This window comes from Aethalodelphis obliquidens, unplaced genomic scaffold (assembly GCF_003676395.1).
Source record: "Aethalodelphis obliquidens isolate GAN/ISIS:26980383/991018 unplaced genomic scaffold, ASM367639v1 scaffold7, whole genome shotgun sequence".
Classification (NCBI taxonomy): domain Eukaryota; kingdom Metazoa; phylum Chordata; class Mammalia; order Artiodactyla; family Delphinidae; genus Aethalodelphis; species Aethalodelphis obliquidens.
The window spans coordinates 27,711,433-27,730,601 of record NW_020837951.1 but is presented as its reverse complement, the minus strand read 5'-3'; the positions used below and the strand labels follow the sequence as shown (position 1 = coordinate 27,730,601).

Here is a 19,169-nt window from a genome sequence, read left to right as displayed (position 1 = left end):
CAGCATATGGAATGGTGGATTTTGCTATATGATGATTGTACTTGGCCACAGGGATTGTGTTTGGGGGACTCCAAAAGACAGTATCACTAGTTATTTTCTTTGGGGTAGACCAGTGTCTCCAGAGAAGAATTCTTGAATCTCCTATCTGGGAGATATAACCCTGGCTATCAACATTCAGAGAGTCTTTCTTAAGGAGAGAGCTGCTAGTTGCTAGGGATTGGGGGAGTTCTCACCAGCTTGTAGATCTGCAATTAATCACCCTTCCACTGTGTCTGGTATTCCCAAGATTGGCATCTCCAGTCTCCTTACAGGGGTAATAAGAGAGGTAGTTCACTTGGATTCTTGTCATGAAAGAAGGAATCTGGTGATCTATTCCTCTTCATGAAGACTTTTCAGCCAATTTCTTCATATTTTCAGCCTCACCCCAGTGCTTTCTGCCTCTAATTCTTGAGCCTTTGGAAGACTGCAACTCAAGTCAGCTTCCTTCTTGTTGGCTAGCCCCTCTGTTGGCACCTAGGTTTCATCTTTCTCCTCTGTAAGTCTGTAAGTTACCTTTCATCTACCAACTTTCTTTCAGAATTTTGTTGACATTTCTCTCCTACTGTCACCTTATCTCTTTTTCCTTGTGAATTTCTGCCTTTTTAATTTTACAATCGTGTTGGTTTGGGTCCTTTGAGGAGTAGATGTCAAGATTGGATTATATATACAAGAAATTTATTTGGGGGAAAGGGGAGCAGCTGAGGCTTCCAACTGCCATGTCGTTTGGATGCCTGCAAGGGGAACGAGGGAAGGAATTGAGGATTGAGTAGGAAGAGTCCAGAACTACATTGTGGTTCCAAGAAAGATTTGATCAGGCCAAGGAGAGCCTTCAAGCCCATGTCTGCTACTGGAGGAGTCTCATGGCAATGAGCTTGCATTAGTATCCCTACCATGTACCATCAGGAACAGCCCACAGGAAGTGTGGCCTTGGCATCAAGGCAGTGGTGGATCTAGAGGGGTAGCAGCTAAGGCCACTGGTGAGTTATGCTCCTAAGAGCAGGGAATCTGAAGAGTACATTTTCATGGAAGCCACAGCTGTCATTTTAGTGATGTTTGAAAAGGGAATGGAGTTAAATGTATATGGTTAATCTAACATGTTTAACAAGAAGTCTAACTTATTTTTAATATCTGTAATGTGCCCTCCATCCCACTACACTAAAATTGTTCTTGGCCTAATTTGTTTTGTAACTCCAGGTTGCTAAATATAACCATTATACTTTAAAAATTGTTTATTACTAATGGCCCTACAAAACAAAGTGCAAAGGGGAGAGTGGACAAGATAAGAAAAGATATAAAATATTGGAGGATGGTGGTACTGAAGAAACTGGAGAGGTTTGTGCATAGAGAAGAGAGAAGAGGTAAAGGAAGAGAAATTTTGGAGAAAGAACAGAGCTGGATAAAGAAGATTTTCATCAAGTTTTGCTAGGTAGTATGTAACTACACCTCCGCCTCCCCACAAAATCTTCAGTTAAATTCCATATTACTTATTGATGATATTGGAGTTGATTTTGACAGTTATGGGATACCCCATTGCCCTGAGATTAACTTCATAAAATGTGTAGGAGAAAACAGAGAACATCAGGGGCCCAGTTGTCTTAGTTACCCAGGAGCTGTTTCAATTCTCAAGTTATTTGACTTCTCTATAGCCTCTTTTACTGAAACAATCTTCCCATAGCTTCCATGATGCCCCACTTCCTGGCTATCTGGCTACTTTCTTGACTTATTTTACCATCCATTTTGTGGGGTTCTCTTCCTCTTCCCCATTCTTTAAATAATGGTGAACCTCAAGGTTTCTTCTTTTCTTTCTTTTTATTCTGTTCATCCAAGTCTGAAATTGCCATTTATAAATTCTACACGCTGATGACTCTCAAATCTTTTTTTCAAAGCCCAGTCTTCCTATATAAGTTATATTCACATATCCAACAGCCTATTGAATAGTTCCACTTGAATGTCCTACAATCACTCCAAATTCAAAATAGCATCCCATAATTCCAAATACATGAGTATCCCATAATCCCAAATTCATGAGCATCCCATGTTCCCATCCCCCCAAAACTGTTCCTCTTTTTGTGTCCCATATAAGAATGAATGATATCACCTGCTTACTCAAGGCAAAAATCTTGTTCTTACCCTTGACTCCTTTCTCTCTCTCCCAACAACCAACCATTAGTCACCAAGTCCCATCAGTTCTAACTCTTCAGATCTCCTGACTTTGTCACTTTTTTCCACCCCCATCAAGATGACCTTAACCCACTCCATCATCATCTCTTATTTGGATACTCCAACAGCCTTTGAATTGGTTGTCTACTGCCAGTCTTACCCCATCCCTCCTCTATGATAAGTTTTCTACACTACGGCTGAGGTTTTTTTTATAAAATACAAATCTGATCATGTTATTTCTGCTTGAAAAACTTCAATGACTCCTCCATGGCCTGCAGGATAAAGTCCAGACCCATAAAATGATTTACAAGGCCTTTCATAGCCACCTCTCCAGCTTCATACCTTGTCACTCTTTCTCAAACTTTACATCTGGCTCTCCAAAATTACTTGTAATTATGTAAACTTGCTCAGTTTTTCATTACTCTTCTCTACATGTACCACTCTTCCCACCATGCTACCCCATTCTCCTGACTAATCTCAACTGACTTCTCAGGAATTAGATTAAATATAATTTATTTAAGGAAGTCCTTCCTGCCCCCCCACCATTGAATTAGGTGTTAATTCTAGGTTCTGCCCAAGCCCAGTGCTTACTCTTTCCACTTTTCCATCTCATGGTAATTGTCTATTTTCTTGTGGCAGTTTCAAAACATGTCTATATGTTGACACTTGTCCAATGAAGAGGTGGAGTCTAACTCCCCTCCCCCTTGAACATGAGTGAGCTTTTGTCACTGCCTGGAGGAACAGAATGCATGCTGTTGTGATGCTGTATGACTTCTGAAGCAAGGTCAGAAAAGGCCATGCAATTTCTGCTGGTTTCTGCTGGGCTCATTCTTGGAGCCTGATCACCAGGCAGTGAAGAAGTGGAAGGACTATACAGATGGGCCATATTGTGGTACTATAGCTACTGCCCCAGCTAGGATGTCAGCATACAGCCAGCATCAACCTCCATACAGGTTAATGAAGAAGTCTTCAGGTGATTCCAGGCCCTTTGAACTTCCCCAGAAGATGTGGAACAGAGATGAGCTCCTGCTCTGATCCTTGCCAAAATTAGAGATTTGTGAGCAAAATAAATTACTGGTCTTGTTTTCAGCATTAATTTTGGGTGGCTTCTTAGGCAGCAATACATACTAGAAACACTTGTTCATTTTCCCAGTACCCTCTTGAAGATAAGGACAGTGGTCAGTTAACTAATGTATCTGCAGAACCTGGCATATGATAGCTGCTCCGTATGTAATGAATGTGGTTGAAAGAATAAAATATGGTTCCAGCTTCTGAAAAGCAGTTTCAGAGGATGAACTTCACTGAAGAGATGGAGGCTATCTCTGAGTCTTGGGATTTATTTTGAAGAAAATAAGTACCATTGACATGTCTCATGGCAAAAAGTGGGTTTCTGCTTCCAGCACCATTTCACATTCATGGGAGAAGAAGCAATATGCCCAAGCTACACTTGACTAAAGGTTTGTCTCAGTGTCTTTAGCTATAGAACTCAGTTGCCCAGAATGAGGAAAGTTACATTCTCCTATAAAGTCATGGTCTCAGAATGTATGAATGTGAGTCTGAGGAACAGTTTGTAAAATAATCCATTTACTCTAGATAAGAGGGGCAGCCTTAAAAGACTGCATAAAATTTAAGAGTTATGAACTGCTAAGCAAAAGCAGGGCCCTTAATAGCTCCCATAGCTTTGGAGCCTTTCGTTGCTTTCTCGGGATAACTCATAGCTACTGCTTGTCAACTTCCTTCCAAGAACATCACCCCTCCCCTTCTTGGTCTATAAAATCTTGGCTTCTGTTCTTTACTAAAGATTCTTTTCATGAATATGTCAGTGGTTGTGTGTGTGTGTGTGTGCATATGCATGCAAGCACTGGTCGCAGCTTTGCAGGTTAACACTTTTGGTAAAACTAGGAAAAGCACCCTCTCCATGCACTATCTAGTCATGCTGTCTTTACGGCACACCCAACAGGCACCTTCTCGGAGGAGAACCGCAATGTCAAGGCTTCAGTCTGGCCAAGCCCAAGCCAGACCTTCATGGATCAGTTGGTTACTGAGTGCCTCTGGGTGTGTCTGAATGCCTCCGGCCTACACTTAGAAATGGCTAAAGGAATCCTGAAGATTTTATATTTGCCAAAAAGTCTGACCAGAAAGAACAAAAGCTGTTGCTAATTGGAATTCACAAGGGTAGCTGTTTAGTGAGTCAGTGCATCACAGGAAAGGAAGTTACATATCCCTCCTGTGAGAAGTATTCTTGGCAGAATTCTATTATTATTTATGACTTAGATTCCAGGATTCACTAAGAAGGGATGGGAGACTGGGTACACACAGATGAAACAAACGACACTGCTTCAGAGCCAAATGTTCAGTCGTCCCAACACCAATCAATATGTAGTTTGATTGCTATAGTTACTGCTAATGCAGTGTAATGTATCTATATATTTTTTTTCAGCTTATTAGGTTTATGAAAATTGAATCAAGTTTTCAGAATTTTATTTTATTTTTCCATAATCAGTTAGAAGATCTGTTCTGGGTCCAATTAATACATTATTTTAATTCCTTCCTCATATATTCAGCAAACATTTGGAATGCCCAAATGTATCAGGCACAGTGTTATCCATCTGAGAAACAAAAATGAGTAGGGCAAAATTCTTGCCCTTAGGGAGTGTGGCGTTTTACGAAAAAGCTAAACTTCTGAGGAGAAATCTTAGGACAATTTTAGAAGCACACAGGATCTTGGCTTATTAGGTATTTCAATAAACCACTGAATGAATAGTATTTATAAGCACATAGTAGGTATACAACAAAAACATTTCTGTAATCACATCAAGCAAATCACAATCTCTTTTGGCCTCTGTTCACTCTTCCTGTGTGGCCTTAGGGTGTGGTTCAATTCTTAGCAGTAGCAGTACCCTTTCTGCAAGTTAGTTCATCTATGGATAATGAACAAATAAAACAGGAGTAGAGCTTCTCCACTTGAAGTGTGAGTAAGGGAGGACGCCAGACATCTTCCGATTCGATCTCCCTCTCACACACAGCAACCCCTAAGAAAGCTTTGCAAAAGGCCAAGGATTCCACCAGGCAGTGTCTGAGAACCATGCACTAAGCAAGTGTCCAAAATCCTCTCCAGCTCTGAACATCTGTGCAGATGACTCTTAGTCACTGCCCTGAGGACTGAGTGACCCTAGACTCCTAACTTGGCTTCTCAGCTCAGTGTGCCAACTTGCAGGCACCACGCCCATTTGCCCCTCCAGACTGTGAGCCCATTTTATGTAGAAAATTGATTTATTCAACCTTGTATCTCCAATTCCTACCATGAGGCTTGGCACTAAATTAGTGACAAGAGTGAACACTGAATGATGAGGACAACTTGGAGTGTCCTGAGGGAAGCCATTATTGGAGCAGGGGACGAGGAGCACATGCTGCTATGGACTGGATGTCTGTGTCCAACCCCACCCTAATTCACAGGTTGAAATCCTAAGCCTCGAGGTCATGGTATTAGGAGGTGGGGCCTCTGGGAGGTAATTAGGTCATGAGGGTGGAGTTCTCCTGAATGGGAATACTGTCCTTATACAAAGGACCCCAGAGAGCTCTGTCACCCTCTTTCTGCCATGGGAGGGTACACCAAAAGGACAGCAGTCTGCAACCTGGCAGAGGCCCTCACCAAAACTTAATCATGCTGGCACCCGGACTGCAAACTTCTAGCCTCCAAAACTGTGAGAAATACATTTCTGTTGTTTATAAGCCACCCAGTCTGTGTTATTTTGTTACAGCAGCACAAATTGCCTAAGACATACACTCTCATCACCACCTAGCTACCCACTTATCTGCACACACACACACACACACACACACACACACACGTGTGCACACACATGAGCACACACACACACACACACACTCCTCACCCTTATTCAGGGCAAGGGAGGAGTAGAATGTCCTTCTTGACTCTTTCCCTGTCCTAGATAACTTGTGTTCTGGAGCCACTTCCTACACAGTTACTTATTATTATGTTTAAACCCGTAGGAAGCTCACCTATTCTTATTCCATCCTCCTTTTGACCTCCAGCCTTTTTGCCTTCTCTCTTATGCTCTAAGTAGACATTCAGTACATGTTGCTTCTTTCCCCCTATTTGTCCCATGATGGGATCTTCAGACTCAAATCAGCACAGTCAGATCCTCAGAATCTGCTCCAGTGTGTTAATGTCTTTCCTGAAATCAGACACATGGTTCTAGAAACAATTCTACTGATGCGTGTGACTATGAGAAAGTACAGCGGGAGACTTCCCTGGTGGCGCAGTGGTTAAGAATCTACCTGCCAATGCAGGAGACACGGGTTTGAGCCCTAGTCCGGGAAGATCCCACATGCTGTGGAGCAATCAAGCCCTTGCGCCACAACTACTGAGCCCACGCTCTAGAGCTCACGAGCCACAACTACTGAGCCCGCATGCCACAACTACTGAAGCAGGCGCACCTAGAGTCCATGCTTTGCAACAAGAGAAGCCACCACAATGAGAAGCCCGTGTGCTGCAACGAAGAGTAGCCCCTGCTCGCTGCAACTAGACAAAACCCGTGAGCAGCAAGGAAGACCCAATGCAGCCAAAAATAAACAAATAAATTAATTAATAAAAAAAATCCAATCCTTTAAAAAAAAAAAGAAAGTACAGCAGGATGGCCATTTCCATCTGATACCAATACTATTCTATTATTCAGCAACCATTTTATACAGTTGACTCACATTACTTTTGAAACTGACTTAAATATCCATGTCTTCTTTTCATGAACTAATAACAAGAAGTAAATTATCCCCATTCTATACTTGTGCATTTTTTAAAGCACAGGTTTAGGACTTTACATTTGTCTTTATTAAAAATCTTTTATTAGTTTGGGGAGATGTTCCAGTCTGCTTTTTTCTTCTTAAAAAACCTTGATTTTGATATTCATTGTACTCAATATCTCTGAAAACGTTGAGTAAAGGTATGTACAGATTTCATTCAAGTTATTGATAAAATCAGGGAACAATTAGAGTCCTATGACATACCACTATATACCTCCCTCGAGGGTGCCCTGGTTCATTAACCACTTGTTTAACCAGCAACAGCTCTACTGCATTACCATCTAGGTGACTTTTCTCCATCTTGTCCTCAAGGAAACATTTTAACCTTACTGAAATCAAGATACACTGATTTTAAGGAATTTCTCCTTTCTATCAGTGTCAACCCTATCATAATCAGAAACAAGGTTGGTTTAGCATGGCTTGCTCTTAGTAAACCCATGCTGTTTTCTTTGCTATGTGCTTACAAACCATCTGTTTCACCACCCGATGCCAGAGATTGTATATCAAACCCATCGTTTTCATGAATTTACTTTTTTCTATATTAAAAGTTAGATTTATTGCATGCAGAACTGAATTTTATTTTACTTTTATTAATAAATCATAAGATATTTGAGTAAGACTTTGTATATATATTAATGTCTTGTCGGGACCTTGATTTTGTCACAAATTGAGAGTTGAGAGAATACAGGGATCTTATGCATATGTTGTCCCCATGGGTCACCAGGCCACTATCTCCATCACTGTGTTTATATAGTGTTTCCCTTGGTGCCCTTCACTGCTCCTCTGTCTGATACTGGTGATAAGCACAATGGCGAAGCCCCAGTCAGCAGGCATACATAGCGGTTTGATGCAAATGATTTAACAATAGGCTGGGAAAGCAAGGTGACATAATGGAAAGAAGTTAACTATACTAAGACAGCACCAGCCAAACAGCAACTATCCTAGTCCAGAGAGGATGCACAATAAATACTACCAGTGAAGATGGAGGAGACAGGAAGCAGCCTATGTTTCACTCCATCCTTATCCCCAGTAGGTAGTGTTATTATTTCCATACTTCATGGAATGGAACAAAACAAATCCATATCCCTGAACCCATTTTTAATAAATAATAATAATATTTATTATTACCAGTAATAGCCAATAATAGCCAAAGGAAATTTAAGGTAAAATCCAGCTCTCGTACCATTTGTTTTTATAGTTAATGTGTTCTGGATCATGAAGAACCAGAGTAGAGAGGGTGATAGAGAGTTAGGCGATGAACTCATGCTGTGCCTAGAGCTGGCCTGTCTGCCTCATGGCGTTTGTGTGCACCCCGACAAACCCACAGGTGTTGGCTTTCCTTTGCATGCCTCACAGTTTTATGTTTCAGGAATTTTATGTACCTTTATGTATGAAGTTGGCCTTCATAAAAGAGGACCCTTAGAGTTTTAATAATTTTTACGTGCTTCGCTGTGCTTCCCACACCCTTCTTGTCTGCGCTCTTTCAAGAAAATCCTAATGCAACTCCATGAAATGAGCTCTCTTCTTTAGTTCAGACTTAATTTATAACATTTCTAGAAAAACCCAACACTGCCTCTTTTCCAGACAGAATATTGCAAAGCCGGTCTCCTCTGTAGAGTCAAACACACAATTATCGCCACACAGGAAACAACTGCAAAGCTGCCCCCAAATTCTTAAGCAAACTGAGGGTTGGGACCGGGAGAAAGAGAAACAAAAGTTGCTTCAATCAGGAAAAATATTTTGAGAAGCATTAGGAAGATGTGAGGAGTCTGGCACAGTAAATTTTGCTTGACTAGAATATTCAGGGAATAGGCTCTGGCTTTGTTCTTGTTGGCTCGCTTTGTTTTAAATCCCCTAATTAAAAAGCTGCTATGCTACTATATAATTCCACTTGCATGTCATTCTGGAAAAGACTAAAGAGCAGAGACGAGAGCACTGGTTTCCAGGGTTAAAGGTGGGAGGAGGGGTTGACTACAAAGGGGCAGCACAGGGTACTCTGGGGGGTGATGGATCGGTTCTGCATCGTAATTTTGGTGATGGTTGCATGACTCTGTGTGTTTTTCAGAATCTATAGAACTGAACACTAAAAAGAGTGAATTCTGAGGTATATAAAAATAAATGAAGCAAGAGTTTAAGTTGCTGTGTGAGGTAGAAGGAAGACTGCTGGATTGGGATTCCGGTGATTTACCTTCCACTTCGGCTAGCTGCATTCCCCTCTCTTGTTATTTTTAATTTCATTCTCATTACTAGAAATTGTTCTGAAATTACTAGATGTGCCTGCCCTAGGAAGTAGAACACGCAGGGGGAGAATTTCAGCCTTCCTTGGCCGGTGTAAATATCTGTGCCACATCCCAGGACACGGAGGGTAACAACCAGTGTGGTACCACAGCCCTTCCCAGCTGAATACTCTCCCTTCCCTGTCCTCCTCTGGTGCTTTGCACCTCCACCAGCCATCATACTTTAATAGATTTTACTAGAGTATTAATGCATTTATTTATTCATGCATTTCATTATAAGCAAAATTAGCAGTTATGTTCTTAGATGCACTGAATGAGTTCAATAATCAGGCTCTTGAGAGAGCAACCCATGGTTGTTTGTGATTAGATTCAGCCACATAGAGATGTCTGTACTGAGCTGTCTTCCTGTGCATATTCTCTGCAGCTCTGAGCTCTGTCTGTGTCTCCTGTAAAAGCACTTATGATAGAGTAGGTGCCTCAAACAGATGGTCCAGAGAAATCCTCGTACTGTGACAATCTTTAGTGTACACTTTTAACCCCTGCATTGAGGTGCTCTTTGTAATAACAAATATTTATTGCAATGCTTTTCCAGGTTTGCTAATGATTTGCTCTCAGCATTTCTATATGATTGGTCTCAGGGCATTTTTATGTGTCTCATTTCCAATACCTTCTCTCTTTCATCAATGTTCTCTGTCTTTAGAGTTGGTCTCCTGGACTATCTGATTGTTCTGTGTTTTGCTAGTTTTTCTTATATGATTTTGGGGGTTCAAAAATTTAGCTAAAATTTATACTTTTCAGCCATTTAAGCTTCTTATAGCTTTTAATTATGTAAACTGATACACAATCATTGTGTGGTAGCATACTGGTTGACTATAGATATCAAGTGAAACTTTGCCCAGCAGAACCTTGGGGCGGCATGTCTATGCATTATAAACTACATGTAGAAAGATTGCACTACTTACCACATTTTGTTTGTTTCAGGTGGTACCCAAGTTCCAGAGTTACTGGCAGAGACTGTAGAACTCTGCAAAATGGGGGGAGAAGGCTTCCAGTCAGAAGTTATCTTTGACTCCATCACCACCCTTCACCTACTACTGGGTGTCATGTCTTGTCAGCTCCCTCATTTCTCTGCCATACCCTCTATCCCCACTGCTCCTGCCCTTGAATAGGCCTCCACCCTCTCTATTCCTGGACCATAACTACTGGTCTAAGGAGCTTGGTGCATAGAAAGTACTCAGTCAATATTGGGTGGACGGTTGGGTGGATGGATGGATGATTAGGTGAATGTGAAGGAAGCGGGGGAGAGAAGTAGGGGAGAGAAAAAATGGGAAGAAGAAAAGAAAGAAGGAAATTGTTCTTTTTTATATCACACAAATAGGGTGTTTGCAAATCAGAAGTGACCATGCTGTGAAGGGCTAATTTCCTAGCCCTCTAAATGGGAGAATGAAACCAAAGACATAAATTCTCCCCTCCCCCATTCACCATGGAGTCCACTATGCATGTGGAGAGTTGGCATCTGATGACTAATAATACTTTACATTCCACCGGCAAAAAATAGAGAAATAAAACCGAATTCTCACAACTTCCTGGGAAGATGACGAGGCATCCAGTGCCTTTTGCTGACAGGCCCCCTCTAACCCCACACACGGCTGCACACGTCACCATGACCATCAGTAACAGTTGCCTGACTGCCTGTTCTTTCAAACTAGAAAGGCCCACCACATCAACTCCTCGAGAGAGCTAAGTCCTTCTCCTCACTTGCCTGGGAGTCTGAAACCATGGAAGTCAGGCTCACCAAGAGAGAGGCAGCCTGGGCTATACATTGATTAACTAAACTAACAAGCTGGAAGATAGAAACCCACTCTTAAGACCATCACTCTCCTTTTTTGGTGGAAATCGAATCCTCATATTAAACTGTGTTTATCATATCTCTGTTAACCAAGAACTTTTTTTCTCTAAACTGCTGGTATTTATTTCAGTTGTATGATACTAGAGCGTAGTCATGTTTACACAGGTGAATGCTTTGTGGTTTTATTACTTACAGGAAAAAGCCCCATAAAATGAATTCAAGTGTGTATGTGGTGGTGGGGGGGTGGTTATTAGCTCCGGGTCCTGCCTTTGTGACTTTTGCTTGGTGGAGCTCTATACTGTGGTCCAAAATGGACTACTTCCCCTTCCCTGGGTGCAACTCTATGGAAACAAGCTATAACTGGCTTTTTGCCCGTAGAAAACCATGTGATTAAAACCAGCTGAGAAGGTGGGGGGGTGTTGAGCAAACTAAGTGAAGGGGATTAGGAGGTACAAACTTCCAGCTATGAAATAAATAAATTATGGGGATGTAATGCACAGCATAGGGCATGTAGTCAATAATATTGTACTAACTTTGTATGATGACAGATGGCTACTAGACTTTTGGTGATCTATTTGTAATGTATGTAAATGTTAAATCACTACGTTGTACACCTGAAACTAATATATTGTCTGTCACCTATACTTTAAAAATTAAAAGGAAAAAAGTAAAAAAAATTAAAAAGAAAAACAAACAAAAAAACAGCTGAGATGGTAAAAAGCCAATCGTCCATGGCAAAGGCTTAGTAGACTCTTCCTAAAGACAGAGAAGCTCTTTCCTACCACCTTCAGCCAAAGTATGTAATGAATGCCTGCTTCATGGCTCAGGGAGGTGGTGGAGACCCTACAGTCCTGGGCTCAAACATCTCCAGCGATCTGGAGGTTAGGAAGGGGTGAGCAGTGACAGTGTGGTCAAAGATGAAGAGCCAAAGCCTGTACAACTGGCACTACTTAATGCTGTACATTGCATCCCCAGGACTTATTTATTTTATAACTGGAAGTTTGTACCTTTTGACCACCTTCACCCATTTTGCCTACCCCCAAAAGCACCTTTGCTAAAACTGAAAACCAATTAAAGAAGGGGGAAGAGACCCTCATTCAAGAATTTGGCTCAGCTGCCATCCCACTAGCATCTGGGATTCAATAGATTAATTTGCCCATTTTGACTGGAAGATGCCTACAGAGAGATGAGGTGTTTAAGTGCTTAAAACGGCAGCTTTTATCGGCATCCACCAGAGATCAGCGGTAGAGAGCCATGCTCTCAGGCTGCACCCATCCTGCTCCTAGAATAAGGATTCTCAGCCAGATTTAAACTCCTCAATGCCAGCTAAGCATCTTATCTCCACTAGTCCCACTGCATTGTAGAAATGTGGAGATAGAAAGCTGGGCAGATGGCTGTCAGCAAGACCCCACCATGCCTTAGCCCTCTATGCCAAGGGATCCTACAGAGAGAGAGTGATGGTTCATTGGATTGAATTATAAAGGAAACTCAGAAAGTTATTTGAAAATGTAAGTGTAACTTCAGTTCACCAGACAGGTCAGTCCATCTTTTTCTTTCCTTTTCTTAATGGACAATTTCAAGAAATAAGGGAATTATATGTTATAGACACATTTGAAGCTCCTTCCAATTTTACTTCCTTCCCCTTGCATTTGGTGTTTATTAATCTTATGTATTTTTTAATACTTTCTCTACATATGAAAGTGTCCACAATCAATAACTAGTATTGTTTCGTATGTTCCAAACTTTTTGTAAATGGTAACATGCTGACATTGTATACATCATTCTATAACTTGTTCTTGCACAAATTATGTTTTCTGAGATTTATACATGTTGATAATGCGGTTCTAATTCATTCACTTTCACTGCTTTATAGTATTCCATTGAATGACTTGGCTTACTCATCCATTCTTCTCTTGAGGGACACTTTGATTGTTTTCTATTTTGGATTATCATCATTGCTGTTGCTATGAATATTTTCCAACGTATCATTTTATGCATACATACAAGAGTTTCTCTAGCACGTATGTCCAAAGTGGAATTGCTTTGTAATCTTGACTTTTCATGATACTGTCAAACTCAACCAATTTACACTAACATCAGCAGTAAATGAGAGTTCCTGTTGCTTGACATTTTTGACAACATTGGATATTATTGGTCTTACTAATTTTTCCAATCAGATAAACGTGAAACGATGTCTTCTTGTTGTTTTAGTTAGTATTTCCCTGATTACCAGGGAGGTTGAACATCTTCTCACTATCTATCAGCCATTCAGTTTTCCTCTGCTGGGAATTGCCAAGTCATATCTTAGTTCACTATTATATTGTATCATTACACTGTAACATTTGTCTTTGTTTTAAGTGATTTTTAGTAGTTAAATGTTCTGAATACTAATCTTTTGTCTCTCTTTGAGTTGTAAATGTCTTCCCAGTGTGTGCCTTGCCATTTCACTTGTGTTTTCTAATGTACAAAAGTTTTGTTTGCTTACTTGCTTTTATTTTTTATTTTATTTTTTTTGGCCACACTGTGTGACTTGTGGGATCTTAGTTCCCCGACCAGGGATCAAAACCAGGTCCACAGCAGTGAATGCCCAAGTCTTAACCACTGCACCACCAGGGAATTCCCACTTACTTGTTTTTAATATACTCAGATTTACCTATCTTTTCCTTCATGGTTTAAACTTTATGTAGCTTGTTTAAGAAATCCCTTCTTAGACCAAGTTCATAAAGATATATAGCAGAACATCTAAAATTTTTAAAGTTTTGCTTTTCAAATTTGTCTCTAAGCCATCAGAATGTATTTATTTGTTTATTTAGTTAGTATGTTGAGAGAGTTTTTCTTTTTTCATGTGGTTAACTTAACTTAATGTTCTAAGCACCATTTACTGAAGAGTCCATCTTCCCCCAGTGACATATCACATAAGTCCTCCTACATGCACAGCCCCTGACCTGTTCTCTATTTGCCTATTCCAGCAACAATACCACATTGTCTTATTACTACAGTTTTATAAGGAGTCTTGATATGTAGTAGGGTCCCCACCTTATTCTTTAAAAATTTGTTATTCATGAACCATTGATCTTCCAAATAAATTTTAGAATAAGCTTGTCAAGTCACACACAGAATTCTCAATACACTAAATATTTACTTAGTGTATGTAAACATACATACACTAAAAATGCAATAAGAATTTGATTTGGGTTACATTAAATGTATAGATTTGTGGAGAATTGACAGCTTTAAGAATATAGAGTCCTTTCATCCATGAACACAATGTATCCATCCATTTATAAATGTTTTCTTAATGTTTTTCAACAAAGTATTATACTTCCCTTCATTAAAATCCTGCACATCTTTTTTTTTAGATTTATTCTAGGTTCCTAATGTTTTTGTTGCTACTGTAAGTGGCATCTTTTGTCAAATTGATGTTTGTCCTTTGTTGGTGGCAATGGGAATAAATTTGATTACTATATATTGCCCTTATTTCCAGCTGCCTTCTCTTAGAAGTGTTAATACTCTGTATGTTCTCTTGAAATTTTCTTGTACACAATAACATTGTCTTATATCTTATGCTTTCTTTTCTTACTCTGCTGGCTAAGCCTTGATAAACTGAATGTTTAATAGAAGAGCTGATAGCCAGAAAACATGTTCTGTTCGTGACTATAAAGAGAACATTTGAGATCTGGGGAAATTTTAAATATTACCAAATATCACGAGTATTGCTTTCTCCCCTATTTAATGTTTCAGAATGTATGGAGGGTTTGTTTAGAGCACAATAGCTACACTCTAGTCTTCTCAAAAATCGCTATACACCAACTATTATTACCAGTTTTCAGTATGCCTATTGCTGAGCTCCCCCCACACAAAGAACAAATAAAAATTACACAGATTGTTAATTTTTGGCGAAGTTGGCCAATTTCATATTATCCTCAAATGCCACACTACACAGACTGAAAGGATACATAATCGTAAATCTCAGCAGGCTGAAGTTGAGACATGCCCCTACCCCCTAGAAACTCTAAAACTATTCTGCATTCAAGTTCTGAATTGATTCCCTCTGAGGCCTTTAAAATGTATTTGTTTGCAAAAAACAGAAGTTCATTGTTGGCATTTGGAGGTGGCTTATTAGTGGCTGTGAGAAATCAGGGTTAGAACTTGAGGTAGGAAGAGAAAAGGAAAGTTCTTAAATTTTAGTGCCTTAACCCAGTAAAACTGTCAGTTCTTAATACAAGAAACTACTTTGTTCAAGAAACCCAGTATAGTCATGAGGACCTAGGACCCCAATAGCACTATTCTGGTAGCTATTCCTCATGCTAAGGGTCATCACTTTTCTCTTCCCTACAGCAAGAAGCAAAGAGTAGCAGTTTTAAACCTCACCCCTCTACATCCTATTCAAAGGTTAGGTTACAATTAAAAGTACATTTTAAAATCTACACCTTAAAACATAATTTCAAGTATGCTGCATTTTAAAGACACTTCATTACAAAAGTTAAAACCTGGAAAATTAAAGTAGAACATTTATCAAATCAACAAATAAGCTTTTACTTTTTCAGGATGATTTACTGCAAGATTTAAGACTCCCCTCTTATTTATTGTCTTTACAAAAAAAAAAAGTGAGACTAAACATCAGCCACTGCCACCTGCAAACTAGAGAATAAAGTTGCTCCTACATGGTTGGGAAAATAATTCATCTTACAGAAATTTAACAAACGAGCTATTTTTTAGGTTCTCATTTGCTAAATCGGCAATTCAGAATTTGTGAAGCAGGAGCAATAAGCTGCCGAACCTGAGAGAAGCCTCTAAACGCGCTTGTTTGTAGTTTATTTGTTTTGTGGTGTTTGCTAGTTCGGGTACAAAGTGGCAAAAACGGAAAGACACCACCGCTTCCCCACTCTGCCCAGCTCAGTACAGAAAGCGCGCGCTCAGCGACCAGCAGTTTCGGCGAGGAGATCTCGCCGCTTTAAGCCGCGGGGGACCCTCGGGCCCGCCCACAAGAAGGCGTGGCCGACCCGGTGTCTGCTGGGAGTTGTAGTTCCAGGCCCAAGCGTTTCTGGACTCTTTTCTTCTTACCTCCACCGCGTCCCGCCGCCTACGGACTTCTGAAGCTGCTGTGGATTTAGCCCGAGGCCCAACAGGAGATAAAAGCAGAAGCGATGGGCTCTGTTCAGTGTTTGGCCGCAGCGGCGCGCATGCGCAAGCCGGCCTGCTCCACCCGCACTTCTCTGGGCGCGTTGGGGGGCGGCGGACAGAGGTAGGGCCCTAGGCCAGTTTGAGGTGGTACGTCTTGCGGGAGCGCGGTTGTCAGCAGGGAGATAAGGGGAGGTGTCCGACTGTCTTCTCGCCCTACCTCATCCTGCCTTTCGGGACTCTCCCATCTCCTGCCCTTGTCCAATGTGCAGAATTGCAGCCACACGCACACCCGCCCTCTCCCATCTCTCCTTGGGAAGCCTTTCCCTGCTGTGTTGTGAAATCTGTTAGAGCCTCTCAGCCAAGGCCTTTTAGCCCGCCTGGAATTCAAACTGCCCCCTCCCTGCCAAATCCATGTCATGTGAGGCAGCAAAAGGCTTGCGGCCCAGGCCCCACAAAGCAATACCCTCAGCAGGTCTCTGAAATTTACAGTCACCCCGTCCTCCTCCTGCAAAACTGGAACCAGCTAGGTGATAGATTAGATAGATGGATAGATAGATTACGCTTTTAAGTCTGAACAGGGCTTACATAGCTTCCTTTGCTCTGGAAGGTGACATCAATATACGAAAAGACACCGAGTGACCCAAGAACTCACGAATGTAGTTGGTGACAAAGCCTCAGGACCACAGCCTCCAGGAGTTCTAAATCCACTGCTTTTTCCACCACTTCACAAATGTCTCACAAACAGCTAAAGGAGGTAACCAGCTGAACCTGATGCAAGTTGCCTTTCCGTATGGTCAAGCTCGGGTTCACCACAGCCTCTCTTAAATTAGCGAGCAGTTGCCCTCCGCGAGTGAACCCTCCAGCAAACATAGGATTTTGCTGAGGGAAATGTTTAAGATTAAACACATACTTTGTGCTGGGCTCTGGAAAGATATACATCACGTTTTAGCTTAAAAGGTGCCCTTCCCCAAAGACAGGTTGAACCATAAAGCACCCTGTATTTCCCAGAGGATAGCATTAGGCATGCTACGTCTTGTTTGTCTGCCTTTCTTGAGAGCCTGCAGCACTGTTTTGTTCACCATGGTGTCTGCGGTGCTAACACATGGTGGTCTCTTGGTAAATGTCCAGTGATTACATGCATGAATCCAGTGTCTGCCATTCAGGTCTGTGCTCAAAGTCTGTTGGCAGAGGTACAGATGTGAGTAGAGACGCAGATTTACACAAAGCTTTTGGGACAGGAAGGAAGAAGCATGTAACTGCCTGGAGAGGCCCCTGAGGCTGCATGGAGGAAGTATCCTCTAAGCTTTGGAATTGCCCCTCATTGACTTAGCAGATGGGAAGTTATCACACCAAAGCCTCTCTGTGAGCTTTGCCTGACAGGGAAAGGGACTGATTGTTTAAGAGCCAACCAGGACAGGAACACAGATGCTACCCTCTTCCAGGTGGTCATCTGGAGAAGCTGTGCTTTCCAGGGACCCTGGCTTTCTTCAGACATCTTTGGAATGCTCTTTGTGGAAATGCCTTTTGAGTTTTACAGCACATTCTTTTGGACCTCCTCAGCACTGGAAGGAACATTTCGTTCCTTCAGGGATTTGATATTTGGGAACAGCCAGAAGTTATTTGGGATGAGAGTCTAGAGGATGAGGAAGACAATCATGCTGCATAACAGTTGCTGAAATTTGGGGGAAGGTGTTTGTTTGTCTGTTTGTTTATAGGAGTTCTCATCCTGGTGTGTGTGGAAGTTTTGAGTGTATGTGTATTTTCCTGAGGGATCATGTCTTTAGCTTTTATCAGATTCTCCAAGGACTCCATGATTTAAAAAAGATGAACAACTACTGCTATAGAGTTATAAGATCACTTCTGTGGCCTGTAAGCTCCTCGGAAGGAGAATCACATGGAAGGAGAGCAGAGGGGGACGTTTCAGCTGCTCCTGTCATTCGATGTGTGGTCTCAGTGGGTTGCAAAGCTCCCGGAGCCTTAGTGTCCCCACATACAAAGTGGAACAATAGCAGCATCCCTGGACTAGACATGTCATGCAAACTTCCCAGGTGACTCCTTCAAATGACAGCCCTGACTTGGATGTGTGTTACTGCTGTTACTGTTGTGCTTGTTCAAGGGAATCATCCTCCTGATGTCAGAACCAGGGATCTAGCGACAACAAACAGGCCAAATCAGAGAGGGAAGTTGGGGGCTCAAAACCCAGCAAGACTTGCTGAGGATAGTACAAATGGTCAGGGAAGGGCTCATCAAGAAGGGGGAGCCTGGGCTTCCCTGGTGGCGCAGTGGTTAAGAATCTGCCTGCCAATGCAGGGAACACGGGTTCGAGCCCTGGTCTGGGAAGATCCCACAGGCCGCGGAGCAACTAAGCCCGTGAGCCACAAGTACCGAGCCTGCGCGTCTGGAGCCTGTGCTCCAGAATGTGCTCCGCGACAGTAAGAGGCCTGCGCACCGCCATGAAGAGTGGCCCCTGCTCGCCGCAACTGGAGAAAGCCCTCGCACAGAAATGAAGACCCAACACAGCCAAAAATAAATAAATAAATAAATAAAAAGTGGAAGTGTAGCAGTTACATAATAAGAATACAATATATTGAAAAAAAGAAGAAGAAGAAGAAGGGGGAGCCTGAGAAGAGGGAAGAGGGTGCTGGAGCATCACCCTATCAGGGGCACAATCAGCCCTGATAGGCAGCACAGGAGGCCAGAAACAAGGATTCTGCCTTAAGAGTGAAGGTTCTGGTAGAGAACTCAACCTCCAGAAGGGCCACTTGGAATAAGCAGAATGTAAGCAAGACATTTATTTGGCAGGGACTGAGCTGCAGGTAGCAGGACCCCCATTCTATGAACAGGGTGACCTGAGACTAGGTTAGGAGTCATGGCCCTCAGGATTGGTCCCAAAGCCTGCGCTAAAGACTCTGACTCGGGCTTCCCTGGTGGCGCCG

The 19,169-nt window shown here is 41.8% G+C and overlaps 1 protein-coding gene across 1 annotated transcript in view; it reads right to left on the bottom strand.

The window, feature by feature from the left end:
- Positions 1-16,519, bottom strand: part of ABCA1 (ATP binding cassette subfamily A member 1) — a 182,231-nt gene extending 165,712 nt beyond the window's left edge. The window contains exons 1-2 of the mRNA XM_027105324.1: positions 16,174-16,519; positions 10,223-10,284 (exon numbers count right to left, since the gene is read on the bottom strand). The gene's annotated coding sequence lies outside the window, so the exon portion shown is untranslated. The remainder of the gene's footprint in view (positions 1-10,222; positions 10,285-16,173) is intronic.
- Between the last annotated feature and the right edge of the window lie 2,650 nt (positions 16,520-19,169).